General features: G+C 42.4%; 1 protein-coding gene across 5 annotated transcripts in view; it reads right to left on the reverse strand.

The window, feature by feature from the left end:
• Positions 1-16,296, reverse strand: part of SEMA5A (semaphorin 5A) — a 534,007-nt gene that overhangs the window by 217,364 nt on the left and 300,347 nt on the right. The gene's annotated exons all lie outside the window — the stretch shown is intronic.

The following is a 16,296-nucleotide window of genomic DNA, read 5'->3' on the forward strand; positions in this document are numbered from 1 at the left end:
GCTTCAGCTTCAACATCAGTCCTTCCAATGAATATTCAGGACTGATTTCCTTTAGGATGGACTGGCTGGATCTCCTTGCAGTCCAAGGGACTCTCAAGAGTCTTCTCCAGCACCACAGTTCAAAAGCATCAGTTGTTCAGTACTCAGCTTTCTTTATGATACAAGTCTCACATCCATACATGACTACTGGAAAAACCATAGCTTTGACTAGATGGACCTTTGTCAGCAAAGTAATGTCTCTGCTTTTTAATATGCTAAGTTTGTCATAGCTTTTCTTCCAAGGAGCAAGCATCTTTTAATTTCGTAGTTGCAGTCACCATCTGCAGTAATTTTGGAGCCCCAAAAGAAGAAGGTCTGTCACTGTTTCCATTGTTTCCCCATCTGTTTACTATGAAGTGATGAGACTGGATACCATGCTCTTCATTTTCTAAATGTTTAGCTTTAAGCTAATTTTCTTCACTTTCCTCTTTCACTTTCATCAAGAGGCCCTTTAGTTACTCTTCACTTTCTGCCATAAGGGTGGTGTCATCTGTGTATCTGAGGTTATTGATATTTTTCCTAACAATTTTGATTCCAGCTTGTGCTTCATCCAGCCCAGCATTTCACATGATGTACTCTGCATGTAAGTTAAATAAACAGGGTGACAATATACAGCCTTGACATACTTCTTTCCCAGTTTGAAACCAGTTTGTTGTTCTGTGTCTGGTTCTAACTGTTGCTTCTTGACTCACATACAGATTTTTCAGGAGGCAGGTAAGGTATTCCTATCTTTTGAAAAATTTTCCATTTTGTTATGATCCACGCAGTCAAAGGCTTTAGCATAGTCAATGAAGCAGATGCTTTCCTGGAATTCTCTTGCTTTTCCTACCATCCAACAGAGCCCTTCCGAGTCTTCCTAAATGGTCCCCAGGCTGCCAACAGTGCCACCATTACAGAGAGAAACCAACCATCCTCTGGAAGCAATTACACAGGCTGTAAAGAAGCACTGCCTTTCAACTTAGTATTTTCTGAGTATTCATTAAAAGGATTATTGCTGAAGCTGAAGCTTCAATACTTTGACCATGTGATGCAAACAGTCGACTCACTGGAAAAGCCCTTGATGCTGCGATTGAAGGCAAGAGAAGGGGGCAGCAGAGGATAAGATAGCATCACCGACTCAATAGACATGAATTTGAGCAAGCTCTGGGAGACAGTAAAGGACAGGGAAGCCTGGTGCACTGCAGTTCATGGGGTTGCAGAGTCGGACATGACTTAGCCACTGAGCAACAACCAACCCAATCATACCCTAAAAGAGCTCTAATGTCTCTGAAATAAGTGATGCTACTAGAGTTATCCTTCTCACTTCCTGAGGCCTACAGGTCTGATTAGGCTGAACAACTAAGAGAAGCTGTTTTTTCTCACCTTTTTCTTACTTGTTTTTCCAAATAGGATCACTTTTTCCCATACACGTCTATATGTGCTCTCACCCAAGGGCAACAGACTTAATGGATTGTGATGATGGATAATTAGGTCTCTTAATTATTTTCTTAGGATTATTGTAGCTGAGAAAATCAAGCCACATGCACATACATCCAAATAGTAATTATGAGACATTTAATTGCCTTTTAAATTAGAAATGATTTCTGGTTTTGAGAACTATCTGAAGCCAAGTGAGTTCATCATTTTTCTTTGCATATTCAAAGACATTCTCAGTCTATTTATAATCATTTTGATTGGTTTACCTTCTATGGTGGTTTGACAAATGTCATTTGTAATTGGTTAGATTTGTGTTCATGCTAATATACAATCTGGGTGATTTGACCAACATATAATGCTTAATTACCCAATTTTAATTGAATCTATTAAAAAAAATGGATGTGGCAAGTCCAAATGTGGCCTACAAAACCTCAGAACGTCAACTTTTCTAGACATCCAACCCTTGGCGTTTCTAGAAAATGTCCTCCCTAGGGAATATCTGCTAATTCTTACTTTTCCTTTAAACAATGATGAGTCTCAAGGACAGAAACTTTTAACTTCAGGAAAATAGCTTCTGCTGCTGCTGCTGCTAAGTTGCTTAAGTCATGTCAGACTCTGTGCGACCCCATAGACGGCAGCCCACCAGGCCCCCTGTCCCTGGGATTCTCCAGGCAAGAACACTGGAGTGGGTTGCCATTTCCTTCTCCAATGCATGAAAGTGAAAAGTGAAAGTGAAGTCGCTCAGTTGTATCCGACTCACAGTGAACCCATGGACTGCAGCCCACTAGGCGCCTCCATCCATGGGATTTTCCAGGCAAGAGTACTGGAGTGGGTTGCCATTGCCTTCTCCGAAAATAGCTTCTATGTTGCCATAATACTAGTGAGAATCAAAATCATCATTGAATAATAGTTCTAAAATGGCAAAGTCAACTTTCTCTCCTGATGCCGAACAACACAAAGGACAGTCACTGAGGCTTGGCCGTGTTAAATATTGATGAACTCACAAAACCAGAAATATGAGTAGAAACCCTATGTTACCCTTAATCCTTTGTAATTGGCTCTATGCCAAGAAAAAAACCAAAACAGACAATGCTAACTAACTAGTCACATTTCCAGGCAGCTCAGTTTGCAACTTGCCAACTTTATTTCATTTTCTGAGCATCTACTCTGTGACAGAATCTGAGATACAATTAGGCTCCTTTCCAAACCCTCCTGCACTTTAGGAATTCTGAGCCCAGCAGAGGTGACAGAAAAGGCATGATTGTAATACAATGCGGGAAGTAAAAGTACATACAGGCAAGCATGCAGAAAGGAACACCTTGGGTAGAGGTGATGATGAGTCACACTAAGACGCTTAGCCAAGCTTCCGTCTGATCAGGGCTGGAGCAAACATGGAGGTTCTTCTGGTAAATGAAAGGAGCACATGCTGCCTGGAAAGAGGCAACAGCATGTATAAAGTCCGTGAGAAGAGAAAAGGCATCTCCTGTCTAGGAAACTGCAAGAATGCTCTATGTGTGAAGGCCCTGAGTCGTGCTGAGGACCAGCAGGCTTTGATGATGGAAAGAGGAAAAAGGTCAGACCATGAAGCTTCTTATGTGATGTGGTTTGAAAACAGGAATGCTTATATTGAAGGGGTTTAGTAGAAAAATCATATACTAGTTTACCTATATTAAGACATGAATCACAGTATGAGGCAGGGGAAACTGAGGCACAAGTCATTACAAACGCCGGCCCAAGGTCAGGAAGCCAGGGAAGGAGCTAGCGTTCAAGTAGGATTGGATAAATAGTCCAGAAATTGACTGAGGGAAAAGGATTGAACAAATGAGAAAATAGAAAATAATTCATAAGAGAACATTACCTATTTTAAGCTCATAGAGGATAAAACAAAGAAGCCAAATTCAAGAAGTGTGAAACTCCAAGATTTTGGCCACCCGATGTGAGGAGCTGACTCATTTGAAAAGACCCTGATGCTGGGAAAGGGCAGGAAGAGAAGGGGATGACAGAGGATGAGATTGTTGGATATGGTATCACCGACTCAATGGACATGAGCCTGGGTAAATGCAGGGAGTTGGTGATGGACAGGAAGGCCTGGCGTGCTGCGGTTCATGGGGTCGCAAAGAGCTGGACACAACTGAGCGACTGAACTGAACTGAATAAGACAGAATCAGCGATAGAAATGGGTAGACTGTATTGGACTGGGGAAAAGTTCAATTTGATTTTCTCCTACCTTCATAGGGAACAACCCAAATGAACTGTTTGGGCAACCCAATATCAGTACAGGCTTTATTAATGGAGACAGAAACTTCCAAAAGCCTTAAGTGCTCTGGACAGAAAGTCTCAAGTCAGCTCGCTGAGGTCAGCTTGAAGTATATGTGTGCTAAGTTGCTTTATTCACGTCCGACTCTGTGACCCCATGGACTGTAGCCCACCAGGCTTCTCTGTCCATGGCATTTCCCAGGCAAGAATACCAGAGTGGGTTGCCATTTCTTTCTCCAGGGGATCTTTCAGACCCAGGGATCAAACCCATGCCTCTAATGTCTCCTGCACTGGTACGCTGGTTCTTAACCAAAAGGTGCTGGTGGTATGAAAAAGCATTCCATTGTTCCAGAAAGAAGCTAGACTGGAGGTAAAGAAAAACAAAACAAAACATTGTTTTATTTGAGACTTAAATTGTCTTTGCTTGGGAACTGAGGGGATACAGTGATTTAAGAGTGGCTCAGACATTTTGATTTGGCTTTTGTTCTTTTCTGGGAAGGGAATGGAATAAGAAGTCACAACAGCTCACACAATCATAAATCGACATTCTACACGCTGGTTAACATGCAGGGTCCATGCTCAGCTGCTGGTCGTATTATTGTTGTAAGTAAGGATAAATCAAAACCCTTGTGTGTTCAGAGTGTGAGGTGATTCAATGGAACACAAAGACTCACATCTACGGCACAGTGACATTAAGGTCAAGAGAACTCAGCACAGTTTGTTGTCCCAGACAACAGAGTGAAGCACCCAGCACAGCATCCGGTTGTCTAAGCGTTTTGCTAATGATTTCTCAAAAGCATTAGAAAGAACCACCTTCTCCCCATGTTCTACAACTCACATTCTCCAGGTTTTCTTCTCCACTCACTAGCTGCTCCTTCTCATCTACCTCTAGCAATTTTTCCTCCTCTGTGTTCCCTCCAAGTGGTGGCCTGCCTCTGCCATCTGTCTGGGTCTCTTGTCTTTCCTCTCAACCTTTCCTTCTTGGGAACTATGATCTGGTCCCATGATGATAAAAGCCATCAATACACAGTCCCTCCATTCTTGCTCATTGCCAGCAATGATTCATATTTTTAACTCTCTCTTGGATATATCCCCTGGGATAATCAAAAGGGGTCTCCAGCTGAATGCATCCAAATCACCATGCCTGGTCTCCTTCAGTGTATCTCAATTTGCTTCCCCTCTCCTCAGGGTTTCCCCATCACCACTCAGCCAGTTGCTTGGGTAAAAAGTATATGAAGCATCCTGGATTCCTCTCATTTCTTCATTACCAACTTCCAAGCTACCAGCAAATCCAATTGACCGTGAAAAGCAGAAAAAGATTTCAATCCACCCAACCCTGAATACTCTTTGGAAGTATTGCTGCTGAAGCTTAAGCTCCAATACTCTGGTCACCTGACCTGAAGAGCTGACTCACTGGAAAAGACCCTGATGCTGCAAAAGGTTGAAGGCAGAAGGAGAAAGGGTGGCAAAGGATGAGATGGTTGGATACCCATCGACACAATGGGCATGAGTTTGAGCAAACTCTGGGAGACAGTGAAGGACAGGGAAGCCTGGCGTGCTAGAGTCCATGGGATCACAAAGGGTCAGACATGACTTAGCAACTGAACAACAACAACCATTTATCTACACTTCCACAAAAAGTATGTTTTTCAATATGAAAATTAGACATTGAATATCTTCTGGTGGCTTAATATTGTCCTTAAAATAATACCCAGAGTCCTCAGGCTTGTTCAGAAAACCTTGTGAGATTTTATCACCATTTGTTTCTCTGATTACTTGATACCATCCTTCTGTCCCTTGACTATTAGGAACCAGTAACTTCTTTATATTCCTTTGGCTCACCAAGGTCTGTTCTGGTTCGTTGGATCTGTTGGTATCTCTTTCCAGAACCTCTTCCCCTCACCTGACTCCTCATCTTTCAGACATAAGTTCAAACATGACTTTCTAAGGGTGGGTTTTTTCCAACCACCTTATCTACAGGAGACCCAGAGACACTGCCCATTGTATCGCTGCGTTTCACTCTCTAATACTTCTCTTAAGTATGGAGTCCAACTATTATCCAACTTCTAAGAGAAGAAAGTCCTTCTTTCTGGCTTGCTCCTTTATTCCCCACACTTAGAAGTCTGCTTGCCACATAGGACATCCCTAAAATAAAATACTGAAAGAACAAATCTAGGATTATAAGAAGACAGAACGATTTTGCCTTTAGAAAATTTCTGAACAAAAGGTAACAATTTTAAGGCAAAAAAAAAACAACCCTCATTAGCATTTGTTATCAGGTGAACTTAGTTTTAAGACCATTGGTTTAAGATGAGTGTCAAGTCTGGGCAAAGCAAGCTGAATTTCTGTATAATGGGAAAGTAATCCCTGTTTTTCTTGTTTCACACGATTGTTGAAGGTATGAAGAGAGAAATATGGGAGCACTCTACAAACTCAAGGGCAAAGTACGTCAGTAGTAGCCTGGCCTGGGATCGCCTGTCTTCATCAGGCACTGGCAAGCTCATTCTCATCCTTACGGATACACTGCCCATTGAATGGTGTCACATAACTGGAGTGGTGGCTGTTACCACCTGGCCTCGAAGAGCTTTGCTGGCAACACTGCAGAACATAACTCCTGTGCAAGGTGAAAAACCAAAAGTACAAAACAAAACACAGAGAACATTTCTTAGCAGTCATCTCTATTACTTTTTCATAGCCGCCTGTCATGAGACATTCAGATTGTTCGATGGATAAAATTCAGCTCACCTTTTATTTCCAATAGGATTCTTGGTACACATACTACTACACAATTATATGGGAAAAAATAAAGCTCAGCATATCTGAGACACTATATATAATACATATATAATCTTTCTTCACGCCAAATCAAATTTCACTTGAAGGCAAACCAAATGAAATAAAAGCTTCTGTGTCACACCTAAAAATGTTCATCAAAAGAGACAATTCCAACTCAAAATGTGTGGTTTATATTAGGGACCCAGACTCTGTATGAATCTCAAAAAAAAAAACAAAAAACTGATTATAATTTCTCCTTGCAACACCTTGGAGTTCCTCTGCAGGCACTAAGACCCCCACCAGATGGAGGAAGGCAATTTCAGGCTGAGGACAAGATCCCCAGAGCACTGCCCTGTTACCTCACCACTGACCAATCTGAAGAAAGTCTGCACTCAGTGGAAGTTAACAAAGACTCTGACTCCTCCCCAGAGGATTCTTGCCTCAAAATCTTTCATGGTGGTGCAGAATCTTTGGAGTTGGTTTTTGCACATTTGGTTCCTCCTCGGGGGCTGCATATAACCATGTGATGCATACCTCGGACTCGTTCTGCAGAAACTGAGACCTTCATCCAGGTAGACGAGGGAGGCCACACACCGAGCACAAACACGTAGAGTCAAACTGGCTGCAGTCAGAGACGAATGACTAAGATCCCAGAAACAGCGCCCTGTATCTCACCAGTAACCAGCAAGAAGAAAGTCCAAGAGCTGCAACCCTCACCCCAGATGTGGCCTTTAAACACCCTCCCCAGAAAGCCATCAAGGAGTTCAGAGCTTTGGAGCATCAGCTGCCTATTCTTGCTGGACGCCCTGCAATAAACACTGTACTTTCCTTCACCACCACCTGGTGACAGTGATTGATCTTTTGATATTGATTTCTAACACAATTCCACAGTGACTAAGGGAACAGACTCTGTGTGCTTTCAATATGTTTAGACCATGAAATTTTTGCACCTTGTGTTATATCCCCTGGTAAGGTTCGTTGGCTCCTGGCTTATAGTCTATGGGAACTTGAACAGAATTTGTATCCTACTGTTGGGTGAAAATTGTAGAAGTCTTAATTATGTTGAATTGGTTCACAGTGCTTTTCAAACCTGCTAGATCCTTCCACTTCTCTGAATATTCATTTTATTAATTTTTAAGAGTTTGATATTGAAACTCCAACTAAAAACTTTATCTACTTAAAAATAATTGTAATAAACAATAAAACTATATATAACCTAGTTTTGTATTTTCCAAGTCTCCTGTAAAATACTTTCATAATTAAAAAAAAAGTTTTAAAAATAGACTGGGTTACTGTGAGTCAGGCTAGCAGACTCAAGTTCAATCAGTACTAACAAGAACTTATGAATGGCATTTAATACAGAGCCTTAATTAAACTAAGAGCATTTAATCATTTAAAGAAGCATCCATTTTAATCCACCTCTAATCCTTCAGGTATCTGTCTTTAACTTGGAATATAGCTATAGTGGAAGGTATACATGCACACAGTTACCAGGCAACAGCTCACTTTTCTTAAAAGGTTATAGTAACACATCTTTCCATGTGTGTTGACAAGAAATTGCTCTTTGCTTTGAGGGAGATTTGAAAATAAAATTTCAAGTAAATGCTTAAATAATTCCAAATGATTTGAAGATTTGAAAAGCTAAATCCATTCAGTCAGTAGAAAAAAAAAATACAGCTGTCTGCCAAAAAAATCTATTCAGAATATTAATACTTGCTTCTTGCAGCATTTGGAGAAAACTGAAACAAACAGTGCTATGCCTTGAGGCATTTATAGAAATTAGTTATCAGTGTGTGACACAAGGAGAAATGTACATTTGACCTTTGTCCTGTCCTTCTCACCCTTAGTTCCTGAGGCATTTCTAAAACCCTTGGAATTTCCTGCATGACAGGAATATCTTTTGCTATTCATTAAGAAGCTACTTTCAGTCACTCCTGAGTTTATGCTAATGAGGTGACTCTTGATGACCCCAATGGTGGCTTCAAGCAGATACACTACTTTGCCAACAGAGGTCCATTTAATCAAAGCTATGGTTTCTCCAGTAGTCATGTATGGATACCCTGGAGGAGAAAATGGAAACCCACTCCAGTATTCTTGCCTGGAAATCCCATGGGCAGAGGGGCCTCGTGGGCTACAATCCATGTGTCACAAAGGGCTGGACATGACTGAGCGACTAACACACCACATACACACACACACACACACACACACACACGGATGTGAGAGCTGGACCATAAAGAAAACTGAGCACGAAAGAACTGATGTTTTTGAACTGGTGTTGGAGAAGACACTTCAGAGTCCCTTGGACTGCAAGGAGATCCAACCAGTCCATCCTAAAGAAGATCAGTCCTGAGTGTTCATTGGAAGGACTGATGCTGAAGCTGAAACTCCCATAATTTGGCCACCTCATGGGAAAAGTTGACTCTTTTGAAAAGACCCTAATGCTGGGAAAGATCGAAGGCAGGAGGAAAAGGGGATGACAGAGGATGGGATGGATGGATGGCGTCACCGACTTGATGGACATGAGTTTGAACAAGCTCTAGGAGTTCGTGATGGACAGCAAAACCTGGGGTGAGGCAGTCCATGGGGTCACAAAGAGTCAGACATGACTGAGCGACTGAACTGAACTGGGGGCTTCAGGATGGGGGCTGATACCCAAGGGGCAGTAGCTCTATGATCACAGGACTGGAACTTACAGCCTTACCTGCTGGAAGGAGAGAAGGGCTGGAGACTGAGTTAAACCAACACCCAAAGATGTATTCATCCATCCATACTGATGTAATGAAACCTTCCCCAAATACCTAAGTGATGGGGTTCAGAAAGCTGCCTGGTTGAGGCTGGTGAATACTTTAAGATGCTGGGAGGAAGGTGAGTTGAGAAAGACCATGGACGCTCTTTCATGTGCATCCCCACCCCATTATTTCCTCGCTATGCACCTCTCCTCCATTTGGCTGTCTCAGTTTCATCCTTTGTAATAAACTGGTAAATGAGTAAAGATAAAGTGATTCCTTGAGTTTTGTGAGCTGCTCTAGCAAATTATTGAATCTGAGGAGGGGAAGGTGGGAAGCCCGATTTATAGCCAATTGGTCAGAATACAGATGGTAATCTGGACTTTCTGATACAAGAATCAGTCAATTGGCACCGAGTCCTTAACCTGTGGGGTCTACTGAATTCCGGGAAGTTAGTGTTAGAACTGAAATGAATTGTAGGACACCCTGTTGGTGTCAAGAGAGTAGCAGAATTGTTGGTCTTAAGGAAAACACCCCTCATTTGATGTCAGAAATGTTGTGAGTAGCCACAGGTCAGACAATAAAAGGAATAAAACTGCCCCTGCTTTTGCACTCTGTCCTCCAGGGTCAGTGAAGTCACTAGAACACGTGCATCCTGGCATTTAACCTTTATCTGTGACTAGAGTTTAGCTTCTTGTGAAACATACGAGAACACGGTCTTTAAGGCCTACGACTTGTCCTAGATTCTCATCATGATTACACGGGAAAAATCAAGTTATTCTTATTAATAACACTTGGGTTTTTAACCATGAGCTGCTCTAAAAGATGTCCCTCTTAGCCTGGGTTTTCCCCCATTCACTTGGGTCCTTTTTTTTTTTTTTAAATGTGCAGAAACACTGCAAAAACAACTTCAACTGCTGTGATCATTTCTCTTTCTCAAATACGCACTCACCTCATCTCTCCCCATCTCCCCTACAGAGACTGATAAGAGATGAATTTCACTTGTAAGTCTACTTTTGCTGTCTTTAAACTAATTTTAGGATTGGAAACTCTCAAACGGTGGCTGTGTGCCTACTTTCTTTTTAGGAAATATGGGCCAGTAATGAAAGATGTAAACAGATTTCAATTCAAGTCTATTTTGGGGAATTAGTTGTAAGTTTGGAAGAGAATAAAACATGCACTCAAAATAGATCACTTGTTTTAGTTTAGGTCTATTATTTCCTATTTGAGAACATTTCACATTTGCCCAACACACGTCTATAATCTAAGAGGAACAGGACTTGTGCATGAGGATAAAGATGATAGAAAGAACCAGGGACAAGGAAGGAGGGAAGAGAAGCCAGGAAGTAGACGGGAAAGGGGTGAATTAGAAGCTGACAGTGATAAAGAGGAAAAGGAAGCTGGAAAGCATTAAACCACCTAGCCTCCAAGAAAAAACACATAAAAAAAATAATGTTCAAAGCAAATCCAAGAGCAAGGTACTAGAATAAGCACCTGAAGTTAAAATGTGGCCACTGTTTTATAAGGAAATAAGCTAAATGCATGCACTGGAGAAGGGAATGGCAGCCCACTCCAGTATTCTTGCCTGGAGAATCCCAGGGACAGAGGAGCCTGGTGGACTGCCGTCTATGGGGTCACACAGAGTTGGACACGACTGAAGCGACTTAGCATGCATGCATGCCTGCATGCAAGTTAAAAACTGATGTCAAGTGAATGACTTGAGTAGAAACTCTGATCCTCAGTTTTGAGATTGCAGGTTGGTCAGGAGTGGGACACACTCATGTTTACACCCTCCCTCCGACCTCACCTGAGAGTAACGTTCAATGTTTCATCAGTGGACCCTGGAGACAGAGATGGAAACTCAAAGAAGAAACACATCTCCAGTTTTATGACTTTGTATAACCCGTGCTATGCTTTGCTTAGTCACTCAGTCATATCTGCCTCTTTGTGACCCCACGGACTGCAGTCCACCAGGTTCCTCTCTCCAGGGGGTTTACCAGGCAAGGATACTGGAGTGGGTTGCCATGCCCTCCTCCAGGGGATCTTCCCAACCCAGGGGCTGAACCCAGGTCTCCCACACCGCAGGCGGATTCTCTTCGTACAACCTACTTGAGGACAAACAAGCTACCTTCCTTTTCAATAACGACAACAGCTCTTTAACCAAGAACCTCCACGGCGGCCTAACCTGTGATGTTTCCAAGATTTGCTGCCTTGAGGATGGAAGGAAGTGAAGCGAGGGAGGGTGGCCTGTGGCCGAGAATCAAGTGTCTTTATCTACAAAGTCATTTATCCCTTACTTGGAGCCTCCCACAGGTGAATAAGAATGTCTTTGATCTAAAATTCCTTCTAATCTGACTCTTGGGACTCTCACTGTAATGTATACACACTTTAATATTTTGGAGTAGAAAAGCAGAGGAAGAGCAGTAATATATGAATTGAGTGAAACAATGAGTGAGTGGTCCACCGGGACTGCCAAGAAGTACCTTTTTTTTCCCTTTTTTTAGTTTCAAGCAAAGTAACAGAAATCCTAAAATGAAGGTCTACGGCTATATGCTGCCTCCAAATCTAGAGGAAACCTAAAGGCTCCTGAATGGTGTGACTGCAAGTTTCCTTCCTGCTCTGCTCCCATGAATAAGGTCCCTTAGCCAAGCGACTCTCTCGGTCACAGGACAAGGCTCTGCTCCTGCTAACCCCTGGGTCAGAGCTTCAGTTCCCTGCCATCCCATGTGGTTATTCAAACAACCACATGATGAGGACGTGTTCCCATCACATCCTCCTGCAGGAGCCGGGGCAGTCTGCCTCCCACAGCCCCTGGGTGTCCGCTCCGTTCCCCGGTGGCCCTGCCTGGCGGCCCGTGTCCTCCCACCCCGGCTGTGAGTACTGTGACTCACGCACTGTGATCACCTCCTCTGTCCAGTGTCGGCTGTCCTGTACTCAGCCATCCTCCTAACCCCGATGGCACGGGATCACCTTCCCCATCGGGGCAAAAGGCGGCAATGGAAATAGGCATCACCTCCAGGGCGAGGCTAAGCCAAGTTTGGGGGAGCGGTCCTCTCAGCGTCCTCTGACCTTCACAGGACTGGTTCCCATCCCCACTGAAAGTCTGGGCTCCTGACACAGGAGCAGGGAGCCCTGGGCTGCTCCCCACCACGCACTCCTGGGGAATGTGAGGCACTCTGCTGGCATGCAGTGATTTCATGCATCTCAAAAATGTGTGAAGGAGAAGGGCAGTGCTTTGTGGAGGAAGACCAAAGAGGAATTGCTAAGTTTTAACATTCCTGGCCCCGCAGCACCCCCTCCTTCCAAGCCTCTCCCACAGTTTCTCCCACCATCACCAAAAGAGCCACTTATCTTACATTCCCCAACCTGCTGGTAAACAAAGGGCATCAGTGCTCTGTCCCTCACTGTGTAAGCTCGGAATATTGCTGGCTTTACCTCTGCCCTGAGGGCATCTTAGGAAACAGCGGCTCCTTCGAGTCTCTGGACACAGGTCGATGCGTGCAAGTAGAGAACAGTCTGTTCCACATTTTTGTGTTGTGATGTTTCCGATAGCAGAATGTCAGAGCTCACAGGGGCATACTCCAAAGCAAGAGAGGGCTTCTGTACTTTCTAGGTATCTTATAAATAGAATCTATTGGCAAGCCTCTACTTTAAATACTGTTAATAAACAGGATGAACAGAAACATATAATTTGGGGGATACCTTGTTATTTGTGACAATCTCTAGAGGGCTAGGGCTCCATGAATGTCTATTACATGTTTACAAAGTCTCTGTCAATGTAGTGATGCAATGCCTGGTTGAATAAGCCCTTTTATTTAATGTAATTTTAGGCTACAGTGGAAACTTTCATCAGATCCCTTAAAACAGTACTAGGAAACAATATTTTATCTTTAAAGCAACCTCTTCCCACCCTGTGAGAAAACAAAAAATGTAGGAAGATGATAGCAGTGAAATTATTGCAACTACTCCCTTTCGACAGAAGGAAATAGGCATGGTTAAACTGAAAATGCCCTTCTTTCTCCGAGAGTGATGAAGAGGATTCTATCCATTGCAGAATGCCCACCACCTGTGTTCAGCCACCCTCGCAACCTCAGTGGGCAGGGAATCTCTTTCACCACTGGGGAAAAGAAGGCAATTTCTAGTTTCCCACTGAACGGACCCTGGGTAGCGTTCATTGTGTCCTCAGATCACATTGCTGAATGAATGAACACAATTCCCATCAAAAAATGGGCCAAAGAACTAAACAGGCATTTCTCCAAAGAAGACATACAGATGGCTAACAAACACATGAAAAGATGCTCAACATCACTCATCATCAGAGAAATGCAAATCAAAACCAAAATGAGGTACCATTACACGCCAGTCAGGATGGCTGCTATCCAAAAGTCTACAAGCAATAAATGCTGGAGAGGGTGTGGAGAAAGCGGAACCTTCTTACACTGTTGGTGGGAATGCAAACTAGTACAGCCACTATGGAAAACAGTGTGGAGATTTCTTAAAAAACTGGAAATAGAACTGCCATATGACCCAGCAATCCCACTCCTGGGCATACACACTGAGGAAACCAGATCTGAAAGAGACACGTGCACCCCAATGTTCATCACAGCACTGTTTATAATAGCCAGGACATGGAAACAACCTAGATGCCCATCAGCAGATGAATGGATAAGGAAGCTGTGGTACATATACACCATGGAATATTACTCAGCCGTTAAAAAGAATTCATTTGAATCAGTTCTAATGAAATGGATGAAACTGGAGCCCATTATACAGAGTGAAGTAAGCCAGAAAGATAAAGAACATTACAGCATACTAACACATATATATGGAATTTAGAAAGATGGTAGCGATAACCCTATATGCAAAACAGAAAAAGAGACACAGATGTACAGAACAGACTTTTGAACTCTGTGGGAGAAGGTGAGGGTGGGATGTTTCAAAAGAACAGCATGTATATTATCTATGGTGAAACAGATCACCAGCCCAGGTGGGATGCATGAGTCAAGTGCTCGGGCCTGGTGCTCTGGGAGGACCCAGAGGAGTCGGGTGGAGAGGGAGGTAGGATGGGGGACCGGGATGGGGAATACGTGTAACTCTATGGCTGATTCATATCAATGTATGACAAAACCCACTGAAAAAAACAAAAAACAATTCCCATTATATCAAAGCAATACTAACAGGGAAGATTTGGGAGGCTCTGAACATTTGAACAGTAAGTTTAAACACTAAATATCAAGCAACCAATTGAGTACAAAATAAAAGAAAGAGACTTAAATGATGGCCCCTTGTTAAATTCTCAGAAAACTCCTTACAAAGCCCACTTCATAAATTAGGAGGCTGAGGTTCAGGTTGAGGGTAAACATCTCATTAAGCCCAGCGAGAAACTGGCAGGATCAACGTGAGCTGCTAGTTTGCTGGCTCAAGGCACTAGGGTCTTTCCACCACCTTATGTGTCCATACTATGAACAGTAGAAAAAAGTTCTTCCCTGGCTTTCATGTTCAGAAAATACTAGATTCTGACTTCATAAGACTATAATAAAGACGAGCTGAGAATCCAACAATACTTCATAGGATCTTGTGTCTGGAGAGAGCTAGGTGACTTCAAATCTCATCTAAATCCCACCTACCTGCCCCTCTATATCATGCTGCTAAGCTGTTGCTCTGTCCACTTGATAAATCCTATTGGTTCAAAACATCAATTTCTTGTGACAGGCCATCGAATCTTCAGCCCACTTGGCTGTAGAAAGTTCTTTCTTTAACTGAGCTGACATCCATCACCCCATAGCTTTTACCCATTAGTTCTGGTTCTATGCCCTGGAGACACAAAGATAAATTCTTAACCTTCTTCCACATTATTTCCCCTTTCTTGTTTATGGACTCCTAAATCGTCCCCCTGAGTCTTCTACTCTCTAGACAACTATACCCAAGTTCTTCCAATTTCTCAGAAAACATGGTATCTGATTTCTCTCATTATTCTGGTCTCTTTCCTCTCTCTACTTTCTGACTGTAACTCCAAAACATAGAATTCAACTAAAAATGTTGGAAGATGATATGACATGTTGTCTGAGGTCTGCTTCAGAATAATTTGTGGCTCAGGGTGGATGTGGGATTCCCAGGTGGTTCAGAGGCAGTAGATACATGTTTGATCTCTGGATCGGGATGATCCCTTGGGAGAAAGAAATGGCAATCTGCTCCAGTGTTCTTGCCTGGGAAACCCCATGGGCAGAGGAGCCTAGTGGGCCACAGTCCATGGGGTCACAGAAGAGTCAGACATGATTTACCGACTAAACAACAACAGGGGTGGATGCGGGATAAGTGAGTGAGGAAATAGATGAAACAAGATTTGCAAAATATGTGGATAAATTGTTTAACTGACTGCTTAATACATGGTTTCATAATACTATCTTCTTTACTTTTGTCTAAGTTTAAAAGATTTTTAAATGGTATAGCATCCAGAAACATGCATGATACCTCATACATGATAGGATTTGTTTAGAAAAAGCTAAGATTACACATTCTATAACATAATACAGTACATTGATTACTGACAAACATGACTGCTTTTTTTTTTTTTTTAAGAGTCTTGTAAATTTGTGTTTCCTGAAAAACCTCTGGTATTTCCCATTCTTGATTAACATGGTTGGTTCTTGCTTTTTAATGGGTGGTGGGTTTAGCTTCAATTGTACAGTTTAATATTTGCCCTTGAAGATATTATTTTGGAATATTTCATCTGTTAAACACCCACAGACCCTAAAGCTGTCAATCAACTTATTTATTTGAGACTACACAAATATTTTTAGCACAGCCTTTAAATCCTAATCTGAGTCACTGATAAAATTACTGAGAAAGACAGAAGTTGGAAATCTAGAGAATGAACTTGCAAAACATTTTCTGTGTGTGGAGGATGTACACAACAATTTCTTCTGGAAAGCTGATTCAATAAAAATGATAAGACCACCCATTCATTGAGGAAAACACAGAAAATGAGGTTATGGAACTCTCAGGAAAAGAAATATAAAGCTTTTTACTTGTCATTTTTGCATTAAAGTTCAGAATTTGTGGATAAGTTGATGGCATCGAC

This window comes from Muntiacus reevesi, chromosome 14 (genome assembly GCF_963930625.1).
Source record: "Muntiacus reevesi chromosome 14, mMunRee1.1, whole genome shotgun sequence".
NCBI classification, from domain to species: domain Eukaryota; kingdom Metazoa; phylum Chordata; class Mammalia; order Artiodactyla; family Cervidae; genus Muntiacus; species Muntiacus reevesi.